We start from the raw sequence: 14,154 nt of genomic DNA, 5'->3' as shown, positions 1-14,154 counted from the left end.
ATAAGGAGAGTCGCATTTTTTCATATAAAGAGCCGCATGCAGCGTCAAAGCCTCCGGTTACCGACTGTTACCGAAAAATAGATACACATTTCAACTATATCGTGGGACCGAACCTAAATTATTCATATTTAAATTATTCCTGTGAATAAATATTAAGAAAAATAAGCACGTTTTTTTAGATTTGATAGACAAATTTCTCATTCAGTACGGTTATTTGACGTATGTATGTATGTATGTATTATACACAAAACAAGCAATTATAAAGAGCGGCGTACGGTACTAACAAGGGATTGCCGCATAAAAGTTGATGATTACTTTGTAATATCACGGATTACGAAACGTAATTACTTAATAGCACGTTCGCACACGAGTGACACACGGCATTAAATATAGCTAACAATATATTTTATCTGCACACAATAGTTCAAAAGTTCACTTTTCGATCAAAATGACTCAATTTTATAATTTCAACGGCCAAACCGCAATCGAAAGCCACTTGTTATTAAAAAAAAAACAAACACCAAAACAATCGAGAGTTATTATTGTGATATTCGAAGAAAAATATAGAACAAAAGTTATCATGATTTCTGCGAAAGTGTTTTGTGTAGCAGTAGTAGCGTATGGATCTATGACCGAAAGCAAAATCGCTCATCAAAATACATAATAATTGTCTGAGAACGTTGACTTTCCAATTTGAATGAACACGAATCTTGAGCAGAAATCCACGAACGGATAATGATCACTTTTACGATCGTTCGAGTCGAACGATCCTGTGTATGTTCGAGGCGTTACAAAAATCGTGTGAAACAATGAGCGAAAACGAAACAATACCAAAAGATCGAAATTGCATCAAAATATACTACATACCAAAAAAAAGCACTGTCAAAAATTCGTTTATTGTTTTAACGGTCTCGGCCAAGGTAAGTACATACATATAATAGGCAACAAAACAGTTCGATCGCAGATTAAGTACATGAATATTGTAAATCCACGTGCAAGCGAGTTGGTCTACTGTCCAATGAGATATTAATCGTAGGCCCGTGACGAGCAACCGGTTCAAACGGACACGGGATCTAGAATACGGGACTTGCCACTCTGTTAATACCGTTTTATGGAATAACATCATATAGACAAATCGTTCAATGGATGAACGTTCGATGACAAATTGCAACAAAATCGATACGGAAATTGCAATTTGTACGTCAACGGGGACGATCGAAGTGGACGAGCCATTGAGCTGCGAACACAACGGAGCATGACAGAGATGATGAAAATGACCACAAACTCTTCATCAGTCACGCAGTCGGTTGTTTTGATTCGTTTAAACAAATGCAATTGTCTCAAAAACGTAGCGATTATATTAAACGCTCCATCCAACGAATTTTAGTATTTATGTAGATATTATATAAAAATATATAAAAATTCATTTTGAGTTGTCAATCTTTTTTGAATCGCGTTATCCTATATATATATATATATAACGTATATATAGGATATATAGTATATATTTTCGGAAATGTATAGCACATTTCCGAAAAATATTTTATTTAATCAGACCCCCTTCCCTTCCTAACTGTTCATATAGAACTAATATGTCAGATATTTTAAAACTTGTGCCCCATAGAGCTATTTGCATGCGCCCGCTTTAAAGAGTTTAAAAAAAAGTAATTAATTGGAAGAAAGTCGTTTTTTAAAAACAAACATTTAGCTGAAATGAGCTCTATAAGAAAAAAATTTAAATTCAATGTCAAAATTTAGCTCTATAAGAGCATTAAAAGCTAAGATAAAGTTTTGAATAAATAATATTTCAAAAATTTCTCTCGTATACTTTCCAATGATGAAAAAAGTGATTGGTGAAAATAGTTTTGACCCAGCATTATTTATTATACTAATCTTAAAAACCTTTTGGAACAATTTGAAGGCAGATTCAATGCAATTTGCCACTATCGAAGCTGTAGCTAGATTTTTACTAAATTTAAATGAAATTGCTAAATCCATAGCAGGAATTCTTCAAAAAGGAACATCAAAAATTGAAGAAGAGAAAATTCGAAATAGCATCATATTAAAATCTCACGGTATAGGTTAAAACTTTTGGAATCCACTTTAAGATAAAAAAAGCACAATCTTTTGAAAAATGGAGCCTACAAAATTAAATCCAGTTATGATTCTACATATTTGTGCAAATTTTCAGCAATTTAAATCCCATGTCAACAATTGCAATTATAGTACAATTAATTGTACTATTTTACTTTATTTAAAAAGTAAAACGAAAATCTGTAAATTCAAAATAAAACGCTACCAAATATATTGAATTTTAATATATTTTTTAAATCTGGCTTCCATCCCCCATTATTTTTTCAATCTCGTATGAGTCCATCCCATAGTAAGGTTGGGACCCCCTGTCGTATGTAAATGTTTATGTTTCTGCTAAATATGCTTAATAGACAAATCTACAGTCAATTTTTGTAAATTAGTAACGCCCATCGATCTACAGATAGAGAAAAAAATCCCCCATTGAAAATTTTCATATACAGACAAGGGTTGTTAATTTCCATTTTAAAAAATTCTTAATGGAATATGATGCTTTATTCACCCACTGTATAGAACATAGGAAGCAGTCTCATTAAACGTTTGGGAAAAGAGACGGAAATAATCAATACTCGTTGCGTGGAAGGTCAAAAATGATGATTGTGGGGGGACTTCAGGATCGAAATCGTCCCACATCATATGCAGGTTATACTTTAATTCAATTTTAATGACACGCATGAGTCAACATGACTTATGATCGGTCCAAATATTATAGGCGTTTATTATAAGTATGCAATCGTTTGCTCCTTTTACGTACGTGCGGTCAGCTTGACGATCGTCATTCGGCGTCTACATATTATACATACATAGAGGAGGCCTTCGATTTTTTTCCATATCAAACGGCAAATCTGGTTATTCTGACACACATTTCAATCGGCGAAAAAAAAGCATAATGACGATAGTCGTAATGAAGCTCACAAATTCGGTAATAAAAACCACTCTCCAATTCGACGATTAACCTTTATTACGACGCGAACCTTAACAAGCAAACAACCGCATGATGTATGTAGGAATTTACTTCAAATTATGCTTGTAGTTATTCAGTGAGTATCATAATAGTACATACGAGTCTTTCTATGAATTGAATGCAATAAATAAAAATTGTTATAAATATAATAGCAGTCTTGAGCGTTTCGATGCGCGGACAATGCGCTCGGTATATAAATTGTGAGAAATTTTCTGCACATGCTAAGTGTAAAAAGTGCAATCGTTTGAATTCATACGTCCAATTAATTAACGCAGAGCAATTTTCGCAAACTAATGTTATTTTAATTCTTAGCAAGCAGTGAGAATGAATCGTCATTTAATGATTCGAACGTGTGTGAGAAGGATTTTTCTATTGAATACGAAGTGTGAGGAGAGTTTTCTATTTTAGACCGGACGGTTAAATTTGAACCAAATATACATAATCATCGCGCGGGTCATTTCAGCGGCGAGATAACGAAATAAGGAAGTAGGAGATGAAACTGCACATCTCGAACAGGTTATTAACGGTTAAATGAATTTCTGAATGAAATTATTGATCAAGTTTGCAAATCTTCAACAAATTAAAAGTATAAAATTAAAATTTAAGCAAGTTTTTTTTATTTAATAATCTTCCATTCTATATATAAAATGTCACTGGTCATGAATATGGATATAAGTTTTATGAACCGCATATATAATATTTTTATACGACTGTTGTTTGTTTATTATTATAAATACCCTCAAAATATATTTAGTACATGCTAATTTTATCCCAAAAAAAAAGCTGTATTCTTCCGCTTGTTTATAGCATGTACAGACTATGAATAGATATATAGATAATTTGTACGTCGAATAAAGAGCAATTTATTTAGAATAATGGCCGATCGTTGTGATAACTTCTAAGGTGGGTCTGAGAAGAAAATAATAGTTTGGTTTTTATCTTTTTTGGAAACGTTATCCCTCACACTCCACTCATCAGCCAAGCATATCTCCTGCGCTTGTTTCTCGTCAGTCGACATATCATCAACAAAGCAGGGACATCCTACGCCTTTAAAAACAGGAACGGAAACGAGCCGCGGTTCCTCACTTTGGTTAGAGACCAATTACGACCAACAGGTGGGGCAATTCTAGCCACTTACGTCTCGGCCACGACTTCGTGGCAAAATTCGTGATCTCGCGATTCGCGTCGAGATGTTTCAATTATCTGGGCACTTTCATATTTTTCCGCCTGTTTATTTTTTAAAATTATTACGTCACACACGAAGCGCATTCGTTAAGCGATGCATTCAAAAGTTTCATAATAATAAAGTATGTGGTAAAAAAAACCAAATCAGTTCAACGAGGCGTTAAGCGCTAGATGCTCGAATTTTTGATATCCTTGACATTACTTACATAAATATCAGTTTGTCCTTCCGTGGGAACGAAATTTTTACCACTGTTGAATAATTACAGACTACGACTATTTCAAATCAGCATCATTAAGTGCAAAACTAAATACTATACTTCCTCTTACTAAATTTTCAGTGTATGTATGTACATACATATAAATATGGCAAAAACTCAGAAAATCGAAACTAAATATCAAGATACGACTTCAAAAGATAATATAGAATCACGAAAAAGATATGGCTATTATTAATTTAACGTCTGTTTGAACACGGAGAAAGTACAGGACTTATATTGATCAGATCATCATAACTGATCAATAGAAATTAAGATTTGCCACATGCAAATACTATTGAAATATAGTTTCAGATCAGAGGCGTGCCGTGAAAATCTTCCCGTTTTTGTCACACAGCCTCACTTACGTGTGCGCGAGCAGGATATAAGGGAACTCAGTATGACGTCACATAGTCCCCCTGTATCCTGTTCGCGCACACGAAAGTAAGGCTGTGCGACAAAAACATGGAAATTTTCACGGCACGCCACTGATACAGATTTATATTACTTAAAACGCATCAACAAAAGCAGAGCGATTTGACGAGTCGTAATACCATGCCCATTTGTCATATTATATTGATGAGTAACATATAAGTCATTGGTGAATGGTGATGACACGTTTTAGAGAATTCCGAATGCGCGCCTTTAATTAAATTATAGCTGAGGTGAAAACTTGGACGTTGAAATCTAATGAAAGTTTAGATGCGTCTGAAAAATAACGATTCAAAAAAGAAAGAAGAAAAAAAAAGCGGCATCATTTCCCGTGGCGTTCGATAAGTTCTGTTTGAACACCATAGCCATTAGTGTAATTACACGGCACGCTTAGGTAAATGTACAGTAAATGCTCAGGAGACGGGAGTAATTCGCATGAATAATTTATTATTGTACATTGATCACCAGCTGAACGGGTTTAGCGCGAGCTAACAGGCACGAGAACGTCCTTCCGGATGCGAAAACGCGAATCACCGTTAGATCTGCTGCTGCTGCTGCTGCTGCTACCACGGATGCTACGGAGACCGAGGATGTAGCCGTAGAACAATCCGAGGAAGCGAGACTAATTGAAGGTTTTCTTCGACCAAGCATAAAATACGTATAAAATAATGTTGATTCGGAAAGTAGTCGCCGCTGTACTTATTACCTGTGTTGTGCTGCTCGCAGGACTAGTGAAAGTGATGGAGTGTGTTTCGTCGGACGGACATACTCGTAAATGTATTAAATAAATCAACATGATCAAAAAAAGAAAGTCGAGTTGATTCTGAACGATGTGGTTTCCAATCAATGTGTGTGAGTATGTACATAGTTTAAACAACATTCAAAGGTCGTTCGTTGGCATGGGCGAAACAGACAGTAGCCCAGGGCGGGAACAGGTATATGGGGGCGGTTTCAAATTGTATCACGTACATATGTACATACATACATACATATATTGGGTCAATATTTGTAACTAATCGAAATCATTGAATTAGACAGACATTAATTTCAAAACAAAATAAAAATTAGCAACTTAACAATGTTAGGTCTAAAAGATGCTGCCAGAAGAATGTTACTATTGCGCAAACTGATAAGATAAGATAGTCATTCAAATTCATGGATAGGTAGCTGTTAAGACTAAAGAAGCAATTGTTCTGAAGGACTTTATATGAAGTATATGTTATAATTTTATTGAAGAATATTATTCAGAAATTTTTCAATCATTCAAGCCATTTTAAATTTTAACAAAGTTGAATCACAAACCCGCAACACGAGGCCACCACCCCTCAACAAATATAATCTAAAAGACTTTTCCGTCGGAGAACTATTCAGCAATATTTCAATCCGAAAGGTTAACTAAGTTAAATCATATGTAAACCCTCAACGTGAGGTCACCACCCCTCAACTTGATGTCACATCACCTTAACAAATATAGCTTAAAAGTTTTATAAGTCAGAAAACGAGATATTTTGCAACATATCAAAAGTGAATCATTTTCTATTATTAAATAGCTCAGTTTAATAACAGACATTTCATATCCATCTAAATTGTATACATAGCCAAAACAGTATGGCTCGGTGGTTACATTTATGTTTAGCACCGAGAGGTTGCCGGGTTCGATCCCGTGCTAATATTTGTGACTCCAAGTCGATCGTTTCCTATTAGAGTTGGCCAATTTATGTGATTAAATTGTTGAAACGGTTCCTATCAAATTGGCAAAAACCATCCTACCCGCCATATCAGAAATATCTGAATTTGATTTATGTACAATATGTACAAAAATTATGTACAAGTCTAAATCGATAGATGTCTCTATGGATTAATTAATTGTTAATTTCGTGTTCTTCAGCCTCTTGAAATACATCGAGTTATGTAATATAAAATGCTGCAATTTTTGAAATTAATTGTCTAGGAGGGCGCATTGGGGTTTACCTGCTAGGCCTTCCTGGTATATATAATACATATCTAAGTAAAAATAAAATAACTCAAAAACGTCTAGTTGTAAGACTAAGGGCACATCCTGAGATGTTCCACACGAAAATATGTAGGTCGTGGCAGCGTGTGACTGCTGTAGAAATTTTAGCAGTGTAAGGACTCGAGTTGGTCAAGGTACGATCGGAATTCAAAACAAACGATCCCAGAGTTGTCAGAGGCGGAACAGGAATAGGGTTTTGCCGATGCACGACTGTTAGATGCATAAAGTTTGGAAGTTGGCGTATCGAGCGAGCATTTATGTATGTACGTTCGTTTAACGGTCGCCGATGCAGGAAGAGAGATTACCGGGCAGATTCGAGACATCGTCAGGCCAATACTAGAGGTGAGTACCACTTCTTCTTGGGCTAAGACCAACGTCGGCGAGGGCGAAAGTTCGTTGGGCTGTGTGGAGCCGACTCGTGACCATCACACCGTGGGTGCTCGCTGCCGATCGGACCGTTTCAGAGCAATGACCGACGGCCACCGCCCATTTCACCTACACTCTCCAGACCTATCGTCTCCGGAGGAGGAGAAGAAGAAGCAGCAGATAAGATCGGTCCATCTGTCCTGAAAGGTACACTGAAAATTGGCGATAACGAAACGAGAAAGTTGCCGTCGACGGCCGTAATAGCCGATGTTGCAACGTGGATGGTTATTGCTGGTCACGAGCAGAGCTGAGAGGTCGCTCCTCGGTGTTAACCCTTTGTCGGCACGTTCGTTCTCTGTAATGGCGCAAAATAGCCCGTAGTCTCGAGGTGATTACTGAATATATCGAAATGCTTGAATGTTCGCAGTAAATCTTCAAAAGTGGAGCTTACAGCGCGCACGCTCAATTGAATGTGAGCAATCCACTACGTAACTACGAAGACTTGCAATATAGTATAAATAAAATAATCAAAGAATAGGAGTTGATACTACACATATATAATTTAGCTTTGAGTGCAAGATTTCAGTGTTAAAAATAAAATTGCAAAAAAAAACTTATTTTTCCAATCTCGACATTGAAGGCAAATCAAATCGTGGTCTAAATCTTGAATCCTGATTGTTTTAAATGTTTTATATCTATTTTTATTGATTCTATCTTAATTTGGCATGATTCATTATTCCGAACAAAACTCATTGTCCCTTCACTTTCAATTCTGTTCCTCCAGAAAAAAAAAGAAAATCATAACAAAAAAACTTTACATACAAGTTCATGATGAACTTGATGCTTGCAATCAAATATGCTACTTTAATCATCCTAATAACTCCTATACTGAAAGGGCGAAAACAGACAGCACGGAACGTGGCACGTGGACAAGTTCTCCCACATTTCTTCAAATATGGGATACACCGTTATCGATCCCTATCAAGCAAGGATAAATACAAGGATACGATTTTACCGAAAACGCTCCAGGGGGTCATTTTGAGATGATGCGTGTTGGGCGTTCCATGAATATGTGCAAGACACGGCCAATTTTTTCGCACGTTAAAAACTACCAAAAAATCCTTGTGCCACGTTCAGCACTGTGTGGTTTCGCCCAAAGACTTCGCCAATACGAAGTCATTATCCATCCGAATCCACTAACTTATGTACATATTTCGTCAAATCTAACTTTGGTTTCTTTTTATGATTATATTCTAACGTGGACTTGTAGAAGGATTTCCGAGATCAGAGTGAATTATTGTCCTCGATCCGTCGGCCTGCCAGCTCCGAATGAAGCACGGATCAAAACCTTTTTGATCCGAGACCATTTTGGCGCGAACGCGAGATCAGGTGATCAGCCCTAGTAAACAAGTGGTCGACGAGCATCAATCCCCTAATCTCTACGTTACTTTATCTTACTTCAATATACCAAGAAAAATTTCTTTCCAAACAAAACGATATTTTTCTAACTTGAATACAGCATTCACTAAATACTAATTCAATTCACTTTCTCTTCATGATATTAATTATCTTCATCCTCGTATCCATAACTTTAACAAATCAACTTGAAATTTCAGCACGTCTTGAACACAAGATGTACCTAATCAAAAGCGTATACCTATTACGGTAAACTTCAACATAGTCTTAACGAAGTGTATCAAATTCCACATATCAAACTACATACACGCTCAATTTCAACTTCGACCTTTCTACGAAACGCTTTCACATACTAACAAGCACACATCACAACCATCGCTTTCAATTTCGACTTTTATCCATATACGTACGCATAGCTCAAAGTTTGCGTACAAATTTCGACAGCGTAATAAAAATAATAAAAAAACGACGAACTTGCTCACAAAAGGAGATGAAAACTCAAAGAAACGAAGACACGGAAGCACGTCAACGTACATGTGTATAAAAAATGAAAAACTAATAACACACTGTATGATCACCAGACAAATTGAAACATATGTACATAGTATTCGACTACATATTTTGTATGCAACGAACGGAAGCAACGCTTTCGCAATCGAAAACATCAACGTTTGATACTGACTCCAAAATCAATTCAGCACAGTAGATTACAAGTGTGCAAAAAAATGATTACACATGCAACACATACATACACACGCGTGAAAGCGACAGGACGAAACGTTATACAGATCACATCATAATGATTAATAAGACCGTCACGGACGACACTGTCGACCATAAATGCTGTACGATGACCAAATAAGCAAAAAATAAAACCGGCATAAAAAACGAAAGCGTGGCATTTTATTGTATGTGGCCGAAAATGTCACACGATGTAAATTTGAACAAAAACGTGATCAGCTATCAAACAGATCGCTGTTCGCGTAATGAAATTGCATTATTATATAGGTAAAACTACAACACGCTATGTTAGACAGCATTCCACATCTTGATTAGCGGTAGTGAAATTGATATGAGTTTGCGGAAAATGGATATAACTTGTTATTATATTTCGCGAAAAACTCAATATGGCGATCCATGAAAGTCCTGTTACGAACACTGGTTATCTCTAAACATGATTTCTAGCGGGTAACAGACGGAATCTGTTTTAGTTGGGTTTAACCATCAATCATACATAGGAAGTAAGGTGCACCATAAAAAGATTCTTCTCGGTAAAAATTGATCAACGGTGCAAAAATGTTCAAATTCTGATCTAAACACGTAGTCACTGTATTTAGTCACTATGGACTATGTCATCATTTTAATTGCAGTAGGAATCACACCTGCAAGAGTCGAACTGGGCACTTGTGTACCTACTTTAAATTGTACACAAAATCATTATAAAAAAAGAGCACATGTAGATACAAAGGCTAAAAATATAATAGAATGTTATTAAATAATGAACCAACCCTTTTGGCTAAATGACGGTCGTAAGTTTTTTTTTTTTTGTAAATGTCTTTTAACCATTTTTTGTGGACAATAGAAACTTTGCCGATCCTAGTCATCACCACAGATTGGCGCTCAACGTGCAAAATGGGTTCGCTATTGTCAATTTTTATTGTTAACCTATTATTTTATCTCTAGCTTTGTAGTTTGACAATAGGAAAATTCCCCCTTTCCTGGAAAATAGCACTGTCCCGCCGAATCTTCGTCATCACTAGACTTACGTTGGCAATAGTAATTGACAATAGACGACTACATTATTTAACAAAGTAAGAGCAAAGAAGCATGGTTGACAATAGTAATTGACAATAGTGAACCATTTTTTGTTGCGAAAAGCATTGTCAACGCCGATCTTTGGTCATCACTAAACTTATGATAAGAACACACTCAAAATTGCGGCACGTCACGCCTTGCTGTGATAAGCGTGTCTTCAAGTCATTGTTAATTCGTACAATCATTATTAATTCGACACAAGGAAAAAAAATATCATCGAAAACACTGCAAGGGGTGAGTTTTGCCAAAGACTGCGATGGCATAGATTAGACGTGCTAACGGTTTTTTTGCATGAACTATCGTGCCGTGAACCACAATGTGTGTCTGTCTGCACCTTTAGGCAACTCATCAGACCAATTGCAAATAACAATATACTGTCCCATCAGTGTTCAAAGCAAGAGAGCAAAAAAAGCTTGTAAGAACATGTATTTTCTTAAGAAATTAACAATAGTGCCTCGATCACTCACACTATGATTCTCCTGCATAGCCTCTACCGTACCTCTATAATAGAAAATTCACGATTTTTGAATGCGTAGGAAATTATCAACGAAGTGCAACTTCACATTGTTTAATAATTAAATATTTTATATACATATGTACATAAGTTGGGAGTTTTAGTATGGTTTATGTAAACACTGAGTCTATACAAACTTTAGATAACGGGGTAGATGCGACGATAAAAAATCGTGATCTCTGCGCTTATTTACCATTTGATTTAACGCAAACAGGTATTTTTGACAGCAAACATCAGCGTCAAAATAAATAGATAAACGCAAACGTGGCGTCACTCCCTCGAATAAAGAGATGATGAGGCTGATGCCTCGTGTGTTTGTGAGCATCATCGGACGTCCATAAGCGGATAAATCAAGCATCAGATCATTTTTTCCAATAAAACACAACACACCACAATTACACGAACGATAAACGGGAAAGGTCGATCACGATAGTCGGAACACAAACGAGCAAACGATAGCCGAAACCGCTGGCGAACGCCATTATATTGTACATTACACAAGTAACGGAAGACCCAGAACGGACAAGGAATAGACAAATGAAGAACCGAAAGAGAAAAAAAAAGTATACAAGAAAAGCTACAAAATTGAGCAATGTCGACGAAATACACTAACGGTATCCACGAGATTCAGAATGTATTCGGACCTCTAGTCCCATTTCGCCATGAATAATTTTGCATCACGAAACTTTGCGCAGTCTCGCAAAGGTGAAACTTAACGAAAATGGTGCCTCGGTCAGAAGACGTTTCAAATTTTGAATGAAAAAAAATGACCGATGCGATAAAACAGCGTTTTTTTTCCTCATTTTGTTAGAAAACGTGAAGATTTCGAAATTGGACGATTACGAGCGAATTTACACGCTGCAAAAAGATGTCGGAATTGCGAACAAAAACGCATATGGCATTCTCTCCCAATTGAAAGTGTATAAATAATAATATAAATAGACGATGAGAATGAAACAATCGTGACATATGTTCAACATTTAAGTGGCGTATTTGTATTGCGATATAAAAATGTCTATTTTTTTTTAATATGTATTGTCTTAACAAAGACCTGGTAATTTCTCAGACATTTTTTGATGCCCTTCAAAATGTTACAGATTTGTTGTTTTGATAAACATTTTTTTTAATTAATTAGCAACTATTATTATTTTTTTCAATGTATAGGAAGAATATACTTTAACTACTGTTGTACCCGATGACATATTAAGTTATTAAATTAAAAAAGAATTAAAAGAAATGTGTCGTCGGTCATGTGTTCGATCCCCACGCGGTCGAATTTTTTTCAAATACCTTTTAAATATATTTAATTTAATATTTAACTGTTTAATACTAAAAAAATGGTAAAAACCACCTATCTACATACTTACATATAAACAACATAAAACACCGATAGAAAAATTAATTAATGAAATAAATTTTCAATAGATTGCGATAAATGCTCAGAGACTTAGCTCCGTCTATTAGCCTAGAGGAAACATTGGTAGAAAACACTACATATATAGAAGTTTTTTCTTTTGTTTTATATTCGTACATTTCGTTGGCATTGTTTTAGCTGTGACGTACATATTTATTTATTTAACATATTAGCCAAAGTGACATTACAGAGATCTCCAACGCGTCACTGTGGCCGGTCATTCAGTAAAAATAACATCATAACAGTAATAATAACTTATAAAAATAACAATATTGACACAACATCATTAAAATCATAAAATCATAAAAAAAAAACATAGATAAAGTAATAACAATCATTCATATTTAATAGACAAAATCAACCACTGGCATTCCTCAACAACCACTCAACCAGATTAGTATATTTTATATTGAAGAGGTCAATTTCACCAGAAATCCGGTTGAGCAGATATATAGCCCTAGATATAGGAGCCGTTGTCAACATATATGTACATATGTCGAATCGAAACGACTATTATAGTACGGCGAGCGTAATCCCAGATACACAGACACACACAGAATAGCGATTAATGAATTAAATTAAATTGATGGCGGTAAATTCTCTGCCGAGCGAAAACACTGATAGGAAAGAGTATATATGGAATTTTTTTTCTTTTTTTATTGTATTCGTATATACGTTTTGGCAGTGGTTTAGCTGTGACGTACATATATATGTCGAATCGAAACGACTATTATAGTACGGCGTGCGTTAACTCTAGACATACAGATACAAAGACAGAATAGCGATATCATATATATGATGGTAATAATATCCATACCATTTATTCATAAAATTTAAAAAAGAGTTATAAAAAATTTCTTACGTGATTTTTTAAAATCGATATAAAAGGTGTATTTTTTGTACACTCGACATACATATATTCAAAAGTGAATAAACATGTGTATGTATGTACATAGAATCAATTAATAAAACTAATTTGGCGCTAATTATTTTTTTGTGAACGTGAAAATTTCACATAAACAAACTGCCAAGATTCAAACTACAGTGAGAACATTTGCTATAAACTGATTTAAAAAAAAAATGAAAGATGTTTATCTCGACACGTACACAGCGCCTTTAAATTGTCTAAAAACGTTAATTTTGTAGGTACGTAGCAAGCTGTCGAGATGAGGCGCTACCATTATTTGATGGACATGCAACAGTTAGGTATTACGCGAGCACAATTAATCTACCTTTGTTGCGTTTTCTCAGAAATTTAAAGCCTTCTATCACAATTGAAAGGAATTTAATCTAAAAAATCCAATCATTTTCATCAATTTCATACAAAACAAAAAAAAAGAGAAAAAAATTACAACTTTCATTGTTTTTAGTTGGCGAAATCAACTTTTGGCACACGCATGAAAGTAAAACGGCAGAAAAGTTCCGATGTATCACTGGATCAATGAATAAAACGTAAATAGGAATTTTCCTCTGCTAGTCATCATCGTAACGTCCCGTGGGACGTTACCGCAGGAAGTTTGCCAGATCGGTCGATTTTTCGCAAAACGTTATTATGTTTTGACTAGCATTTAGCAAAAATAGCCGAACGATTCTGCGACGGTCAGCTCGCATCATCGACGATTCATTCACGACATGGGAAAATCGTTCAATTTTCCCGGCCTATGCGAGAATACCAACGCGTTTGTTTAG

At 35.5% G+C, this 14,154-nt stretch overlaps 1 protein-coding gene across 2 annotated transcripts in view; it reads right to left on the bottom strand.

Annotated features, from left to right (window-relative positions):
* LOC143919763 (guanine nucleotide-releasing factor 2-like) overlaps window positions 1-14,154 on the bottom strand; it is a 46,949-nt gene that overhangs the window by 27,371 nt on the left and 5,424 nt on the right. The gene's annotated exons all lie outside the window — the stretch shown is intronic.

Source organism: Arctopsyche grandis, chromosome 12, assembly GCF_051622035.1.
Source record: "Arctopsyche grandis isolate Sample6627 chromosome 12, ASM5162203v2, whole genome shotgun sequence".
NCBI lineage: Eukaryota > Metazoa > Arthropoda > Insecta > Trichoptera > Hydropsychidae > Arctopsyche > Arctopsyche grandis.
Note: the sequence above shows the minus strand (reverse complement) of the source record. Positions and strands in the feature narration are given on the sequence as shown.